This window comes from Cricetulus griseus, chromosome 5 (genome assembly GCF_003668045.3).
Source record: "Cricetulus griseus strain 17A/GY chromosome 5, alternate assembly CriGri-PICRH-1.0, whole genome shotgun sequence".
Taxonomy (NCBI): Eukaryota; Metazoa; Chordata; class Mammalia; order Rodentia; family Cricetidae; genus Cricetulus; species Cricetulus griseus.
The window spans coordinates 90,400,224-90,419,009 of record NC_048598.1 but is presented as its reverse complement, the minus strand read 5'-3'; the positions used below and the strand labels follow the sequence as shown (position 1 = coordinate 90,419,009).

The 18,786-nt window shown below is 42.1% G+C and overlaps 1 pseudogene; it reads right to left on the bottom strand.

Annotated features, from left to right (window-relative positions):
* Positions 1 to 206: 206 nt before the first annotated feature.
* On the bottom strand, positions 207 to 1,122 carry LOC100772823 (annotated as a pseudogene).
* Between the last annotated feature and the right edge of the window lie 17,664 nt (positions 1,123 to 18,786).

Below are 18,786 nucleotides of genomic sequence, written 5' to 3'. Positions count from 1 at the left end.
CAGTGTAGGGAAATGGATGTCAACCTTTGTTGTCAGTTAAATAGAAATGACTGACAAGGTTTTGGGCTTTTTTCCCTTATATTTCTGCAGGTACTGCTTTCCTTCCGGGTTCTGGAGGAGTTGGTTTTTTGGTGGAGCACACTGTTGCTCTCTTACCACATGCTCTTCTTTCCAAGCAAAGGCACGAAGGCCGAATATCTTTCCCATTTTTTGTTTAAGCAAAGTCCCCCAAAGACTAGAAGTCGTAAGTCTTCTTGTGGCAGCCACACTGTGTTAATGTCTTGGTGGTAAAACAGAACACTGGGCCATGTTCTTCAGATTTCGGAGGGTTTCTGACCATTCCACTGACCCTATTTGCGGTATGGTAGTAAGGAGTAAGTTTTTGGCTTTGTTGGCATTTTCTTTCATGGTCTTTAAAACCCCATTCACTGACACCGCTTCTTCATGCTCCTTCCAACAATCATAATCGATTGCCATGGCAATGCTGGCATAGCAAATTCCAGCCTCCTTAGCAAGCACCACCTCTGGAATTGTAGTCATATTGATAACATTTGCACCCCAAGTACAGAATACAAAACTTTCTGCCCGAGAGCTGAAATGAGGCCCCTCAATTGTGATTATTGTCCCCTTGGAATGGCATCAAAGCTCCTTGGCTTTTTCTATGAGGACCTCTCTTGTCTTGGGACAAAATGGTTCAGCCATTGGATATGGCACAACCCTCTGGCGCTGCAGTGGCTTCCATCATAGAAGGTCTGAGGCCTCAGGGATGTCCTGTCAATGAACTGATGGATGATGACCATGTCACCAGGCTGGATCTCCTCTCTCAAGGAGCCGCAAGCTGTGGTCACTAGGACATGTGTACAACCTTCTTCCTTCAGAGCCCAGATGTTTGCCTGGTAGTTGACTTTTGAAGGCATGATGGTATGCTGCCTCCCGTGTCTTGCAAGAAGCACACAAATCAACATTTTTTATCTTCCTCCCCAAAATTAAGGCATTAGATGGCTTGCCACATGGAGTATCCACATATTTCTCAGTTCTTCCTTCTAAAATTTCTGGATCATTCAAGCCTATTCCACCAATTATTCCAATCTTCACTGGCATGCAGGCAGCACACAAGGCCATGTCTGCACCAGGGAAGTCGTCTGCAAGCAGGAACGCAGGACCTGGAGGAGACTGCGGGGCCAGCGCATCACCGGAGTGAGCAGTGCTCGTTCAAGATTTTTACTCTCAAAATTTTCACTATGATGACTGCCTTGCATCCAATAACATGTATAAATCCACAAAATCACTAAGGTTCTTCAAATATTAAAGAATTAAGCTTCAAAATTCACAATTTAGCAAGTACTAACTCACAAATAATAAATCAATGCCTGGTTTAGCAAATTAGACTTTCCCAAACACCCTGACATTGAATACATACTTCTTAATTTAAATTCCCTTAGCCACATAATTACCAATTACAAATCTAATTGTCAAGAGTCTTATAAATTCATTGAACACTTCAAGAAATAAATGGAAGCCTTAAAAATGATCCCCAGGAGTAAAGAACTTATAAAACTTAAATACTTTTGTGCAGTGACACCAGTTTAAACCCTGTGTCTTTCTAGAGTTGTAGTACTATATCCATAAAGCCTACCACGCCCCCTCAAATCTTAGCCCGGTATATTGAGTTTGCAGAGTCTGAGGCAATGATCCTCCGGCCTTCAGGGTTTGCCATTTGGTTGATTGGTTCATCTGGTTAGGCCACAGAACCAAAGTTCCTTTACCATGTCAGTGAGAGTGTAAAGTCATACTGTCCCCTTTGAAGTAAAGTCTGATAAGTTTCACTTTGCCAGCAGGAGCCACTGTCTTATCGTTACACCTTGGTGGCCCAGCTTGCCACCATTATTAGGAAATCTCATATTCCTAATTACTACATTATGATGAGCAAAGCCATCCAGGGGTTCGGTTTCCTAGGAGATGAGAGATTGAGTTGTTAAAATTACCTCTTCTCCATAGGACACTGGACAATTAAAAATCTTACCTACACCCTGCTACTCAGTTACAGTCATCATTGTGCCAATTAAACCTTATCATCCTCTGTATGTCACTTTATACGAGACAGGGAGCACTGACCAGCTATCCTAGTTTTTATCATTTTATATTTTTGCTAAAATTTTAGCATTTTACCCAATGCTATTTGGGGACATATATTGAATTATCATCATGTCTCTACAGTGTAAGAGCAAATATAATCTTAATAAAATCAATGAAATACCAGTGTCTATTAATACTCTCCTTGTGAGTAAAATGCATTTAAATTCATGCATTACCTAGTAGGCTTCCTTTATTATTGTAACTAGGCTTGGAGTACATTTTAGAGTATAGTTCTGAACTTGTGAGCTTTCAGGTGTGCCTTTCTTTAAATAAATGCAATTTTGAGGTTCCAATGGTTACTTCTTTGTCTTTTACACTGTGCCCTTGTTCCTGGCAGTGTCACTAGATGCCCTAGAAATGCACTTTTCCCAGCAGCCAGAGAATTCTGCTTGCAGGCAGTGGAATATCAAGTACCCATCACTTCCAGGAATCTTTGGCTCCAACTAAGGGCCAATACCAGGAATCTGGGGTTTTGGTGCATCTGAGTCATAAGTTTCCAAAAGGACCATGCTCAGGACCATCTTGGAGGCTGACAGATCTGAAAAAATAATTCCTTCTCAAGGTTACAACTTCAAACTATTTATTCTAATTAAATTAGTGTTGTATTTCTGAGAAGAGACACCATGACCAAGGCAACTCTTATAAAAAAAAAACATTGAATTTGGGCTTGCTTACAGTTTCAGTGGGTGAGTCCATTATCAGCATGGCAGTATGTAGGCAGACATGCTGCCGGGGAGGTAAATGAGGGGGGGGGGGGGCTTTTGAAATACCCAAAGCCCATACCAAAGTGACACACTTCCAACAAGGCCACACCTCCTAATCCCTCTAAAGTAGTGCATTTCCCTGATGACTAAACATTCAAATATATGAGCCTATGAGGGTCATTTTTATTCAAATCACCACATACATTATGCTAAATACACCTTAATATATCTTAGAGATGCTGTTTTACAGCCTTGAACATAGATAGCCCTCCATTATCTATTAAGATGCTTGTTCCACAAATGCTTGATAAAAACCACATTGAACTAAAGAAAATATTCTGCTTCAAAGTGAGGTTTCCTGTCATCATCCCATTACCCCTGATACAAGGCTTACTGATGACTCTTTTAATAGCCATCATTACATGCCCGGCAACACCAACCCACACCACCTGTACCTCCAAGTTCACAAGCAGACTGGAAACACTTCATCACATGGCTGGAGTGTAGTCAGAATCTAGGCCAGGATCAAAAGTCACCACACAACCCATGTTCATCTTCCTTCCTGGAGTGAGTCTTATTCTTCTTTTGTCCTCAAATTGCCCAAAGATACACAAGTTTAGAGACATGACAGTTGTTCAGACCCCACACCTATAGAAAGGCTTTTACTAGCCTTCCACTTTGCTCATCCAAATGTTTTATTGTTGTTTTGCTTGTTGTATTTGTTTGATTGGTTTGTGTTTTACTGCTTTGTTTTGGTTTGGGTTTTGTTGTTGTTGTTGTTTTGGTTTTTGTTTATGTCTTGTTTGTTTTTTATTTTGTTCTGGTTGTTGTGTTTGTTTTGGTTTTATGTTTGTTTGTTTGTTTGTTTTGGCTCTATTCCTCTAGGTAGAAACATCAAAAGAGTGGTGAGTAATAATAGCTTACTTTTGAGCCCTTATAAGCTCTGCTAGCACAGTGAGGGCAGGGACTTCTTGTCCCCTCAATCACACCACAAGAGAGCTATGAGACACCAACTTGATACTTAAAAGTCGTGAGAATATACCAAAAATAGTCACGTGTTTAGATGCAGAACAGAAGGCTGATAGGAAATGGGAAGGAGGGGCCATGCTCTTTGTAACCTGTGTTTCTTTTCTCTTTGCTGTCACAAAATATCTGATGAAAGCTGTTTAAAGAAAATGGCTCACTATTTGAGAGTCCACCGTGGTGGGAAAATCACAGAGGCTGAGGCCTGGGACAGCTGTCCACATTGCATCCATAGCTGGGAAGCAGAGAGATAAATACTGGTCCTCACCTCACCTTCTCCTACTTCTTCAGTTCAGGGCCCCAGCCCAGGGGGCAGTGCTGCCCACATTTAGAAATGGGTCTTTCTCGCCTCAGTAAAGCCATTCTCATAGAAACATCCAGAAGTGTGTTTCCAGGGTGATGCTAAATCCAGCCAAGTTGACAATAAAGACGAACCATCACTCACTTATAAAAGAACTCTTATGGGATGCACAGAAGTGTCAACTCTTCTCTCTAGAACTTTATCTGTTTCTAAACAGTTTGTGCTCTAGAAATGGCACTTTGAGGACTACTCGGTGAATATGCCAGGCATGGCGCTATGCTGAGTATCATCTGTACTAGAAATAGTAGGGGAACAAGTGATGGAGAGAGACATGGGGGAATTTCAAAGCTAGCTAAGATGGAAGATCAGTCAAAATGGGATATAGAGAAGGGGGAAATGTATGCTAAGGTGTTTCTTAGCTCTTCAGTGAGAGTTGCTTGAGGAGTGCTGGTCCATGCTCTACACTGAAGACCCCTGAGGAAGTATAGAAATGAAGCAAAAGGCCTGGTGTTGGTGGCACACGCCTTTAATCCCAGCACTTGGGAGGCAGAGGCAGGCGGATCTCTGTGAGTTTGAGGCCAGCCTGGTCTACAGATCGAGTGCCAGGATAGACTCCAAAGATACACAGAGAAACCCTGTCTCAAAAAACCAAAAAACCAAAAGAAGAAGAAAGAAGAAGAAGAAGAAGAAGAAGAAGAAGAAGAAGAAGAAGAAGAAGAAGAAGAAGAAGAAGAAGAAGAAGAAGAAGCAAAAGCCTAGATTTGGCACAGGGGACAAACCAGGCACTAAGATATGGATTTGGGAACATCTGCAGGATGGGTATCATGAGATGACTGCTGATAACGTAGGACAGAGAAGAGGTGGCCCAGGAAGAGAGCGAATCTAGTAAGCCTGGAGGACATAGGAAGATATGAACCCCAGAAAGCAAGGCTGGAAGTCACTGTGTGGACAAGCAATAAGAGCCTCTACTTGGTAAGGAAAAAGTACTGTGGTTTTCGTATTTGTCATTTTAATTAATTTCCTTATATTCTATCTCATTCTTACAAAGAAGGTTTCAAAGATTTTACAAATTCCAGGATAATTTGGATGACCCAAAATAGATAGGGAAGCACAAAGAAGAAAACATGGTAAGACAGGTTTTGAAACTGGACAAAAATAAGTGTGCTTAGCACAGGCATTAGGTTGTCATGTACATACTTTGTGTAGAGAATTCACTTCAAAGCGGTATGGCAGCCAAAGCAAAAGGAAAATGTTACTGAATATAGGAGTACCAATAAAATAAGAATGCTCAGCGTTCAGGTTGGTGACATAGTTCAGTGTCAGTGCGCGTGCTTGTCCAGAGTGTGCTTGTCCAGCGTGTGCAAGCCCTGGTTTCCACACCCAGACCCCCAGAATAAAAAAAAAAAAAAAAAAAAAAAAAAAAAGAGGGGGGAAGGACCATAGTTCAAACGTTCCTAGAAAAAAAAGTAGAATGACTTGTTATTTCAGTCTAAACAGAATGTTTCCCGAAGGCATGGTAGACTGTAGTTGACAAAAGCTTACTGCTGTACAAAAGCACAATAGGCAACTGCCAGCTTTCACAGGACTTCATACAACATCCTTGTTGCTGAACCTCTAAGTCCCACTCAACAGATGCAGTTAAAGAGACAAAACAGTGTGAGCCAAGTACATAATCATCTACAATGATCAGGGCTAAACTGGGGCTGGATTTAGAGCCACAGACAGGCTCTAAATCCACAGACAGGTTCTCAGCAAGCCCCTAAAAACTGAATTTCTCACAACTGAGCTTTCCATAAGGACCAAAGAGCAAAGCTCAAGGTCATGGCATCTGGCCACAAGTAGAGTACAGATATCCCGGGGCAAATCTACAATACAGTGTGTGTACGCATGCAGGCACACGAGTGTGTATGTGTGCATATGTGTGTGTGTGTATGTATGTGTGCATGTGTATATATGTGTGTGTATTATGTGTGTACATGTATTGTGTACATTATGTGTGTATGTGTATTGTGTACATGTGTGTATGCATATGTGTATATGTGTATGTGTGTGCGTGTGTGTATATGCATGGGTGTACATGGGTGTATGCATATGTGTATATGTGTATGTGTGTGCGTGTGTGTATATGCATGGGTGTGCATGGGTGTATGCATATGTGTATATGTGTATGTGTGTGCGTGTGTGTATATGCATGGGTGTACATGGGTGTATGCATATGTGTGTATGTATGTGTGTGTGTGTGTGTGTGTGTGTGTGTGTGTGTGTGTAAATCTCCTAAAAAGGAACATTCTCTTCAAGTATTCTCCTTGTCAGCAGCATCGTCTTCTGAAAACCAGAGACTGAGTACCCTGGCCCTGAAGACAGACCCTTTCTCCTTCTGCAGCAAAGCCACGCTCCGGCCCCAGCAAGCGAGTCTGCAGATTCGGCACAAAATTAATGGCCAATAAAGCCTCACCATCCAGGCTGGCCATGTTTCATGGCAGCTAGGGGTTCTAGGAGTATTACATTCAGGGTGAATATTTGTTCTGTGCCCTTGGGGACCTAAATAAAGAAGGAACGCAAGGAAAACTGAGGCTAATGGAAGTTGGAAGGAAACACCAGCCAATAAACTGTGCATATATTGAAAGATATTTAATAGTGAAAAGATGGTTGAAAAGTTGGGTGGGGAGGAGTTCCAGTTTGTCACTGAAAACCAGAGAGCAGAGCACCCTCATTAATTCAGTCCAGCCATGAAGAATTATCTTCTTTATTGTTGCAAGATACACGCCATCTCCTGTTGGAGAGGAGTTCCTAAGCAGTATGTGCTGCTCCTTGTGGCTGACTGAACCCCAAAGGGAGTTCAGGATAGTTTCTTAGACAGGGATGCAAGCTGCATCCTTTTACATCATTTTATAAATGTAATTTAATTGTTCCAAAAATCTAATTGGTTGCTAACTGGCCCCTCAAAGCCCCAATGTCATATGGAGACAGGAAGCACATCCTAGTCTTCTCTGACAGACTGTGGGACATGGCTGAAGGGAGGGTGGCCTAGCTGAGCTAACTGAGCTACTGGCTGCTGCCCTGGAGTTAGGAAGAAGGAACGTGTGTTACAATGTGAGTGAGGAGGATAAAGAGTCACCATCTCCACTCCTCAAACTGCAACTCAAGTTCACTAAGCTATCGGCTCTGGTGTGCCTGGCAGTGGTCTTGTCCTCTGGAATCTTCTCTGCCTGCTTTTAGTGACTGTTCCTAATTTTTAGACAGGAAATCTTGGAGCACATCAGAAAACCCATTTGATCTAGGGCAGAGCCAATGCTAGTGAATAGAAACGCTTGAAGTCATCTCCAAGTATAACAAGGTCCAAAAGGCTTCATTAGGAGCCGAACTACTTACAGCCAAAACATGGGTTGCATCTTGGTTCCGCATGACTAAAGTAGGTTGCACTCTCAATGAGAATAACCTTCTTCCACCACTGCAGTTCTCAATCTGTCAAAAAATGTATCTCCATACTCACCAGAACTAAAATGTTAGCCCCAATCACATGCCCAAGACGTCAAAAGCAACTGATCTTGTGCCTTTCACTCATGTGTGGGTGTCACAATTAGGGTTTCTATTGCTGTGAAGAGACACCATGACCACAGCAACTCTTATAAGGAAAAACATTTCACTGGGGTGGCTTACATTTTTAGAGGTTTAGTCCCTTATCATCATGGTGCAAAATGGTGATGTTCAGGCAACAGGGAAGTGAACTGAAACAATAGTCATGGCTTGAGCATATATAAGACCTCAAAGCCCGCCTCCTCAGTGACACACTGCCTCCAACAGGACCACAGCTACTCCAACAAGACCACAGCTCCTAACTCCTAACTCCACACTCCTTGTGGGGGCCGTTTTCTTTCAAACCACCACAGTGTGTGTGTGTGTGTGTGTGTGTGTGTGTGTGTGTGTGTGTGTGTGTGTGTGTGTGTGTTTGGTGGCTTGAGTGTATGTACATATATATATATATATATATATATATATATATATATATATATGGGCACAATTGCATACAGTGTGGGTGCAGGCAGAAACCTGAAGCCCACATTGTGTATCTCTTCAGTCACCCTACATCTTTATCGTTTGAGTCTCTCACAGAAACAACCTGCAACCAGTGAGCTCTGGGAACCCATCTGCCTGTCTCTCCAGCACTGGGCCTACATGGACACGGCCTTGCACCTGGCTTTTGTTATAGTCTCTGGGGATTTGAAGTTGGGTCCTCAAGCTTGCTCAGCAGACACTCTTCTGACTGAACTATCTCCCCAGCTCCCTTTTTATTTTCTTAGAGAGAACACTCATTAATCAGCTGCTTAAACCCAAACTTTCCAAATACCAGCAGGTACTTAGAGCGGGCTTAGCTTGGTTGCAAACAACAGAAATATACTTTCTGAACTTAAATGGTAACTGAAGTAGAAGAGAACATCCTAGAAATATATTGGGCTTCTCATAATATGCAAACTGGGCCATTTATTATTGTAATTTTTATGATGACTCTTAATGACTACATGCATGCAAGCTGCTTGGTGATACTCAAAAACTTCACAGCAACGGACTCTTCTATCTGGTTGGTAGTCTTTGGTAATGGCTGGGTGTTACTTGCATGAAGCCATTGTCAATCCAAAAGGACCACATTGGTGTATCCATTTGAATAGTTGTTGGTAACCTACGCATTTCCCCCACATGATCTTGTTGCCTTGCGTCACAAGGCCCAAATCCCTCATGTTCGCCTCAATAGCTGAATATTTTTTGGTTACACCAAGTTGTATATGGTGGGGATGCTTGATGGATTATTTTCCCACATCCAGTGTTGCTTTCATAATCTAGTTCCTGCAGGCTGCTTGGTGATTGGGCCAAGCAAACAGAGGGAATTTACTTGGCCACCGGACGTTTCGAAATAGGGTCCCCTATGCCAGATTCTAATGCAGTGGTGGGAAAAACGCTTGAAACCAGGAGTACATAAGGTTGAGAATGACCTGTCCCAACCGTGAAATAAGAATCAAAATCTAGGCAGCAGGAAGCTTGGGGGTGATTCACTAGGCCAAGCAAATATGAGGATCAGCTTTTGGGTCTCCAGCATCTAGATAAATATTAGACAGGTGTGGCAGCCCACCTGTAACCCTGATTCAGGAGAGGTGGACACAGGGGATCCCCAGAGCAAGCTAACTAGTGACACAAGGCAAATCAGCAAGCTCAAGTGAAAGAACTTGTTTCAATATTTAAGAGGGAAAGCAATCAAAGAAGGCACCAAACATCACCCCTTGGCTTCTACACACATCTATACATGAAACATTAATCTAATTAATCTTAACAATAAAAATCTGGAGTCAGATATCAGGGTAAGAACCTGAAAGATCAGAGAAACAGATGAGCAGCCACCAATGACTTCTTACCTCTCCAGATCCTCCAACCAAAAGAGCCAAGATCCTTGCCTCCACCCCACCTTAACACTTCCTGTCTCCACCTCCAGAGTGCTGGGATTAAAGGTGTGAGCCACCACCACCCAGCTTCTGTGGTTAACTAATGGCTAGCTCTGCCCTCTGATCACCAGGCAAACTTTATTTGTAAGAACACAAGCAAAATATCACAAAGCACATACACCCATACTCACATGTGTGCCTATAGGCATGAGAACATACAGGAAAGCATATCATATACACTTGCAAATAAAGTTTTCTCTTTTAAAATAAAGTATCAGAATCTATAGTGATAGATACTTTACTTTCCTAAACTGAATTAATTTTGTTTGATCCTATCTGGCAAACAGAAAGTCTAGTCATAGTCATTTTTTCATAGTAGAATCAGAGCTAGAAGGTTTATGAGGTAGTTCAAAAACTGTGAAGGGGCCATTTATCCCCCCAAGTTGGCCATGGCATTGACTTTATGTTTAACCCTTCTACTTGGGGCCAGTGTTCAGAGAGGGCTATAGCAGACTAGAGAAGTCTTCCCCTCCTTCTCACTGGTGTGTCTTGCATCATTTTGTATATGGTGCAGTGTGGTTTTGATAGTAAGACTTTACTGCACACATATAACATGAGCATGGTTTCCTCTGGCAACATTGCTCTTTGTTTGCCTGCTGGGGTGAAATACATCACCATTTTATGGTTCTCCATAAATCCCATGGTGTAAGCAAAGAGCACCCATTTGTCCAGGGGCTCTGTCACCCAGATTAACTTGGGGAGCACTGCTGGCTGACTGTAATGTACAGAAAGCCTTTGCTGCTGATGGTAGACTTTATAGCTTGAGCATTCTCTTGCAGCTGTTACTTCTATTTGACCTCTTAATCTTGAACCCACCATGCATTGCTCACAAATCTACTTAACCCCTTATCATTCCTCCTTACATTCCTTCTCCACCAGAGAACATGATGGGAATATAGAAGAAATTTTGTGGCTTAGGAGATTCGGGGAACCTAAGGAAATAGGGTTTCTTTAACTAATATTAAGACTGCAGATCCATTAGGCACTAACCAGTTCCAAGTATGTGTATGTGTGTGTGTATGTTTCTGTATTGGTGTACATGTCTGTGTATATGTCTGTGTTTGTGTCTGTGTGCATCAGTGTATGTGTTTGTGTCTGTGTGTGTGTGTCTGTGCATACATCTGTATTTATGTCTGTGTATTTGTATGTTTATATGTATGTGTGTATGTCTGTGTATGTGTCTGGGTATGTGTGTGTATGAATGTGCCTATGTGTTTTGTGTTTCTGTGTGTGTGTGTGTGTGTGTGTGTGTGTGTGTGTGTGTATGTATTTGTCTGTGTCTGCCTGTGTGTCTCTATATGTGTCTGTACATAAATGGGTTGAGAGTGCCAAGGGTGGCACAGTTGTTACAATGTGAACTTAAGAATGAGTCAACCTTACATATTATCAGATACCTTGATTATCTTTATTAGAAAACTTGATCTTTCTTATTATAATGAGAAGCAAGAATTAATTATAAATAATCTTCAAAGAAAGAATGGAGGTGTTACCATTTCATCAGAAGTCAAACAAACTGTAGTTTCTCCTAAGTACAGATTCAGGGACAGGAATGGAAATGTACAAAATGTGAGGAGACTTGGAAAGAGATTGAGGAAAGTGGGCATGCCCACAATCTTCACATTTTTGTCACGATTCTGTGCTGTTCATCCTTTGCAGTCCTCTCCAGAATGGGTTCTCGGGGCTCTAGAGTAAATGAAGAAAGAAATATCCACTGGATTTCTCCAAGGCCAGATGCTATTCTTCAGCTAAACTGAACCAGCGTACACTAAGTTTAGACAACCCCAAGAGGAAAGGAGCAGCCCTGGCCTTCAAGGAGAGGCCAGGAAGAATACAGAATACGCACAGAAAGCAAACAGTCAGCACTGACCTTCAGTAAGTGCCAAGTGAAATGAACAACAGTGGTCTGTGGAACAGGAAGTGTGATAGAACTGTCAGGAACAGATAGACTGGTTTAGGAAAGGGCCATGAAGCTGTAAGGATTCGGGGCTTGACCCTAAGCAACAATTCTTGGCTGAAGGTCAGTGTTCTCTCAAGAAGTTCATGAATGGGGATTTGTGAGTCAATGAACCCTTTGGATTTGCATTTATTGGGATGAGGTTTCATGGCTTTCATCAGATCCTCAAATGCATGACTGGAAAGGTGAAAAGCCATTCCCTTACAAGCAATTGCATAAGCAATAAGGAAAAGAAATTATAAATAGGTGGGCCAGTAAATAAGAAAATGTAGACAAAATGAACAAAACATGTTTAAATAGAAGTAGTGGGCTCATATCCATATAGGTAATGTCAAAAGATTGAACTGGGACGACAAAAGGGAATGGAAGAAAGATTGAACCATCAGGGTTATCCTGTGGGCTCTGTTCAAGGGAATGACACAGCAACCTGGGCCTTAAGATGGTTAAGCTGACCTACTCAGTGCTAAAGATAAAGGTTAGTGAGCCTGAGGTAATAAAGAACCAACATTCAGGAATGAGGCCAAGAAAAGGAGCTGAACAGGTGGCTGTAGGTAGGGAATAAACGTATCAGGATTCAGGAGGTTCTTTAAGGAAAACAGCTAAAACAATACAATTTTAAATGTTGAGTAGTTTGGGATACATGGGGGAAGAAAGAACCATGAATAACTGAGAGCCCCTAGTCTGCATGACTGGCAGAATGAAGACTTATTTGTAGAAATGAGGAACCCTGGAGAGCCTTTTTATCAACATCATTCAGAATTTGCTATGCCTAAGAAAAGTACCAAAGATGTCTCCGGTCTTGCTCTTCCTACCCATCGTCTTCTAGCCTAGACAACTGAACCCATCTAGCTTCTCAGGCTACTCGGCAATGTTAGCTATCTGGAAGCTGTATCATTTTTGTTTGTTATTTGCAATCATTCTCTGAATGACGTTACCACATGTGATAAGGAGTCAAGCAAGGACATGAACATTCCACACAGATAAAAGGCAGCCTGGTTTGCCCAGTGCTCACAGCACTTCAGCTTCATTAGGCCCCATGGTTGCTTCATTAGAGCCAACGTCATTTACTTTTTTATGTTCACTTCAAGGCTATTTGTTTTGACAAAAGATTTTAAGAAAAGGCACTCAGAACTTTTGGGGTTTTATTTAACTTTATAGCCATCTAATTTACTCCCCAATAAAGAGATAGCTAAGCATTCCTGTTAGGTCACTAGAATGCTCTTTACATCATTTTGAAATACAATATAAGATTCTGCAACAAGGAAATCAGTGCCAAGGAGATGCTGACCCAGCTATCTGGGTTTGATGCTGAGGTCTAGGGATGCCTCCATGTCCCTCTTTATGGACGCACGCATGCACTATAGCTCTTAAAGTTGCTCTTTCCATTGATATGTGGGGACTTCCCAGAGAAAGTGTTACTCTGACCCTGCTGCACAGGGCAGGGCAGGAAAGGAGCTCCCCAGAGCTGGCAATCAGGAGTGATTAACAAAGGGTGGGATGACTCAGGAGTAGGGAGGAATGAGTGTGTGGGCTTGGAAAATTGGTCCTCAGCTGGGCTTAGTGGTTCATGTCTTTAATCCCAGCACTTGGTAGATGAGAGACAGGTGGATCTGTTAGTTTGAGACCAGCCTGGTCTACATAGTGAGTTCCAGGACAGCCAGAGCTATATAATAAGATCAGAGAGAGAGAGAAAGAGAGGAAGAAGGGAAGAGGGGGGAGGGAGGGAGGGAGGGAGGGAGGAGGGAGGGAGGGAGGGAGGAGGGAGGGAGGGAGGGAGGGAGGGAGGGAGAGAATTTGCTCTGGTTTCTCCCAAAGACGACTCTAACAGATTCAGATAGATCACCGTCTGATTTACCATCTCATAATTCAAGCAGTGTTTAGCCTGGCAGATTTATACTATGTTGTTCTCTGCTGGGCAGGGCAGAGTTAGCTCCCTAACTAGGGACAGCTGATCTCAGAGCCAACTTAACTCAAGCCTGTTCCCTGGATTTCCTTCCATTATTCGAGGTTCGTGCATCGTATCTTCTCTCTACCACCCAGCCAACAACAGCTGCCCACCACCACCTCCACCCCACCTCCACTGTGGACGTGAAAGTCATCTGGGCTTGCTCCTCATCTCCAACTCTGACAGCCTGACCATCTAACGCAGGTGATGGTGACATCGTCTTTTCCTTCTCACAGTGCAGCCCCAGTTCACAGGCAGGGCATCTGTGGATGTCAGGTATAAAAATGTGCCTGCTGTGTTCTGAAGGAAAGAAAGGAGGGAAGCATTTTTAGACAAATTCAGAGTCGCCTCCCATTAGAAAGAAAACTTAGACTATGCAGCTATATGGTTGTTTGTTTGGGGTTTAGTTCTTTCAGCGGAAGGAACAAAACAGACCTGATATGATGGTGCATGTCCATGGCCCTGGCATCTAGAAGTTGGAAGCCCCACTCAGGTATGTGGCAAGACCTTGTCATTAAATAAATAAGTAAGTAAATAAATAAATAAATAAATAAATAAGAAAAGAAACAAGGCAATGAGCCCACTGGGAGAAGGTCTCTAATACAGTAAGCTGAGGAATGTGTTTGGAGGGTTTTGTGGAGATGGAGTAGGTGGGAGAAATCCTGCTTATGTATCAGAGGTTCTGTCCTGGTAAGACTGAGTGCGGTGCGCAGGCTGCACTTGGACATGAACACTGGCTCCTTCATATCACCCTCAACAACAGCTGGTCTGTGTTTCCAGAAACAATCCTGCAAGTCATATACTCTAAAATTCGGATCCAGTAATTAAACTCCTCGGGTCATTATCTGGTCACACAGCCTGGACTCCTTTGTAGGATGGCGTGGGAGGTTGCCATCATAGGCATGTACCCGTGTTAAACATATATATCATTATATTTGCAGGGCGGGGTGGGGTTATCATCGTAAGTAAATTTATATACATATAAGTATGTGTGTGTGTGTGTGTGTGTGTGTGTGATTACGCTTAGAAGAAGATAGCTTGAGGCAGGAGAGCAGCATGATGAACCCTCTTCTTGTTTAGTGGAGGCTTTTGTTTCTGCTTCTTGTCCTGATTATGAAGTCAGCACCCCTATACTTTCTTTCCCCCAACACAGACTCAACAGAGTTTCATTTATTATTTATTTATTTATTTATTTTTCATGGCTCCCAAGTAGCTCATATTGCGCTCTAGAAGGCAATAAATACCTACCCACCTGAATTGCTAGTTTTTCTCACAAACATCTGGCAAGTTTTGTGAGCCTCTTAACTACTGGATTTCCATACCAAATGCGTTTTCTACTTGAATCTTTTATTTATGATACTTTTGAGTAAATCCAGACCAATGGAATATTAACTCTGAAGTAGAGATTTTAACAGAAGAAGGAAGGTTTTTTTTTTTTTTTTCATTTGTAACTTCCATGGCATGGCTGTTTTAATGCAGAGGAGACAGGCAGAACAATTAAAGAGACTGTCTATAGACTCAGAGGGAAGAGAAAAAAAGAAAAGAAAAGAAAAGCCGTTAGTTAAGTAGGCACAAAAGAAACATTTCCCCAAACATAAAATTCATCCTTCCCACAGAACAGGAGGGGAATACATGGCCATGCTCTGTAAAGAGAAGACTCCATGAAGTGGTTGCTGAGAAACTAATCTCTGATTTCAGTTCTTAGAAGCCACTGATAAGGTACAGGAACTGGGGGAAAAGGTCCTCCACACATTCCTGTGGGATCTAAAACAATACACTCTTGGAGCTGAACGTCAAATGTGTCATGTATTACATGAAGCTTCATTTGTGTTGCTGTGATAAAATACCCTGACACCCAGCAGCGTAAGGAGACAGGGTTGGCTTGGCTTACACTTTCAGGTTACAGCCGTCATTGTCAGGAAAACAAGGTGGTGGGGACTTAAAACAGATAATCACATTGTACCGGAAGTCAAAAGCAGAAAGGGGAAATCTACACATGCTGTTCATGCTCAGTCCCATCTCTACACTTACATGTCCAGGGACCTCTGCCTAGGGAGTGGTGCTGCCTGTAGTAGACTGGATTTCCCCACATCAGTTAGCCATCAGGACCATCCCCCGCAGACACGACCAAAGGCCAACCTAATGTAAACAGCCCCTCATTGAGATTCTGTTCACAGGTGACTCTACATTGTGCCAAGGTAATAATTAAAACTAGACATCACAGATATGTTTGTTGATAACCTGCTTATCTATGTGACAATATGCAGGTCCTATGGCTTCTTGGAGTTTCGGGTACAATGGAGATATAAATCAACAACCTCTCAGCAACTGCACACAGGACCAGAGGATAGAGAAGATCACATGATGTCCTGGAATTCTGTCTGGCTGTCTGACATACAGTAGAACCTCAATAAATGTGTTTTTTTTTTCTCTTTCCATATTGAGAAGCTTTTTTTCTAACTTATAGAACAAAACTACTAATATGCTAAGACAGACATTCACAGCTATCTTAAAATAACCTTTATGGGGGAATTGGGGGAATTAGCTCTTTGTCTTAGTTAACTTTTTTATCTGGTCATAAAACACCATGACTAAGGCAACTTATAAAAGAGAGCATATAACTGGGTTACAGCCTCCAGAGCTTAGAGACTATGACAGCAAAGTGAAGGAACAGCTGAGAGTTCACATCTTGACTTGCAAGCAAGACACAGAGAGAGAGACTTGGCATTTCATGAGTCTTTTGAAACCTCACGAGACATAACTCTTCCAACAAGGCCACACCTCCTCATCCATCCTTCCCAAACAGTTCCACCAACAGGGGCCATGAGGTACATTCTTATTCAAACCACCACACTCTTCATTTATGCAAAATGGAAATTATATAACTTACCTTCCCTACTTTACATGGTGCTGTGACATATTTGAAAAATTTACAGTACTGACAGAAAAAAAATCAGTGAGACGGGAAAACCTGACTGACATTTAAAAGACTGGATGCTAGTCATGTGACCTTCATCAAGCTTCCAAGTGTCACTGCTCATCATCTCCCTTACATTTAAGACAGTCAATGATAATTACATTACTTTCTAGGTGTACTTACATGTCGATAACACAGTGTTGGTTATAATAGAAATGTGGTACTCTCTTCCCTACAGTTATCTCTCTACATTCTCACACTTATGAATCATACATTTTGGTTCCTCCATCTAACACACAGGGAAAATCCCAAACCTCCATTAGAAGGTAGTAGACAACTTAAATGATATACTGACTTGCTGTAAATAGAAGGCAGTCTGTGTTTTCAAGATCCAAGCAAGGAATAGACAGCAACAGAGAGCACTGTGTGGAAGGTAATGACACAGTGGACCTTGGCAGTCACAAATAGAGTTTAAAAAGTACTGTAGAGGAGGAAAAAGTTGAATCCTCCACCTTTCCACATTTTCAGATCTGTTCCTCACCTTTCTGTTGTGACTAGAAGAGCTAAGGTCTCATCCTGAGAACAGGAAGGCTCCACCAAGGGAAAACATCACCCCCATCCATTTCGGTGTCTGTCTCTGGGCCCTTTGAACAAAAGACAAACCAGTGCATGTAAAATAAGTTTCACATGACATGCAAGATTCAGAATGGAAAACCCACTGCAACAGAGGAGCCTGAGAATTTCTGTACTGATTGACGAGACCATGGTACAGAGTTGTGGAGAGTCATGACTGGACAAGAGGGATGGGGCATGATTCAACAGTTGCACACAGAGAGAACTTAGTAAGACCTGTTTGTTCAGAGTCTTCAGAAATAAGGATTTCTTTAGTGTAGAGCAGATGCCTCTCCCATTAGGGTCTTATGAGGTGCAGAAGAAGATCAGATAACTTCATGGCCTGCCTCAGAAGATAGTTGGAGAAGGTCAGAGATACCTTCCTGCCTCATTGGTTTCCTCAAATGGAGATGTGCCATACTTTTGAGGTACTACGTCCTGAATACCACCACCCTAACACTTGGAACTTGGCTTTCTCCCTCTTCTTCACCCTTCTGTCTTCCCTTCCAAATCCTCAAATGTAACATTTACATGTATTTATAGTTCTTCATCAAACATGCTGCTGTCATTTTGACCGACACGTGCACACACACACACACACACACACACCTAAATTTATATTAGAACCTCACATAAACACAGAGACATTGGTGAGCTGGAGGCAGGAGAGTAACTGCAAGCCTAAGGCCAGTCTTGAATACATAGGGAATTCTGGATTCAGCTTGGCCTACAGTGTAAGATCCTGTCTCAAAAAAAAAAAAAAAAAAAAAGTAGAGAAACAGAAGTACACACACAAGTACACAAGTACATCACAAGTACATCTATCCCTTACTTCTGACCACCCCTGGGTTCCCTAGCCCCTTATCAGTTCAAGAGTCACACATGAGTAGCAGAAACTGATAGGATAATTGCAATTAAAATACAACATCTACTTAAACATGACAGACAAAGTAAATACATACATATCTCATCACTTCTCTTCAAATCCCATTAAAATGATGGACATGAGTAAATTGTGGGATAGATTCCCTGTGACAAATGACCAGAAAAAAAGCTAAAAAATTAAACTAGGAGGAAGGTGGCTTGTGTCACCCACTCCAGGAAAATTTTAAAAATGGGGTCATAAGCCAGGCTTAGTGGTACATGCCTGTAACCCAAGCACTAAGAAATGCTTGTGGGAGGCGAAGACCTCTTTGTGATCCTACAAAGTTGTCCACAGGTTTTTAAAGTGTTCGGATAGAAAAAAAAGAATGTGCTAGTTATCTGGTTTCTAATGTAAACTGCAAACGTTTACATGATAGAGAAAACAGAGAGAAAATATTGGAGTAGGTATCTGAATGGAATTGTGGCTTCTACTCTAGGATGAAAAATTATTATTTCTAGGGAAATGATATTACTTAATTACGTGATGGCTCAGAAGGTGGTTTTCTTACCCTGTGTTTGTTTGTTTTTCTGTGATCCATAACACCAGGTGAAATTCAACTCATAAGCAGGCAAACAACATGAGAAGAAAAGCAGCCTGCGGAGAGAATTCAGCTCTAACAAATGTTCTTCAAATTCCAGTCACATCGGGTACAGGCTGATAATTCAAACTAACATTATTTTAATGTCACAAATCTGAGAGGACAGGACAATCCAAAGTATAAGATGACACGACGGTTATAAGCTAAACAGATGTATTTAAACAGAAATAAACCCTGTG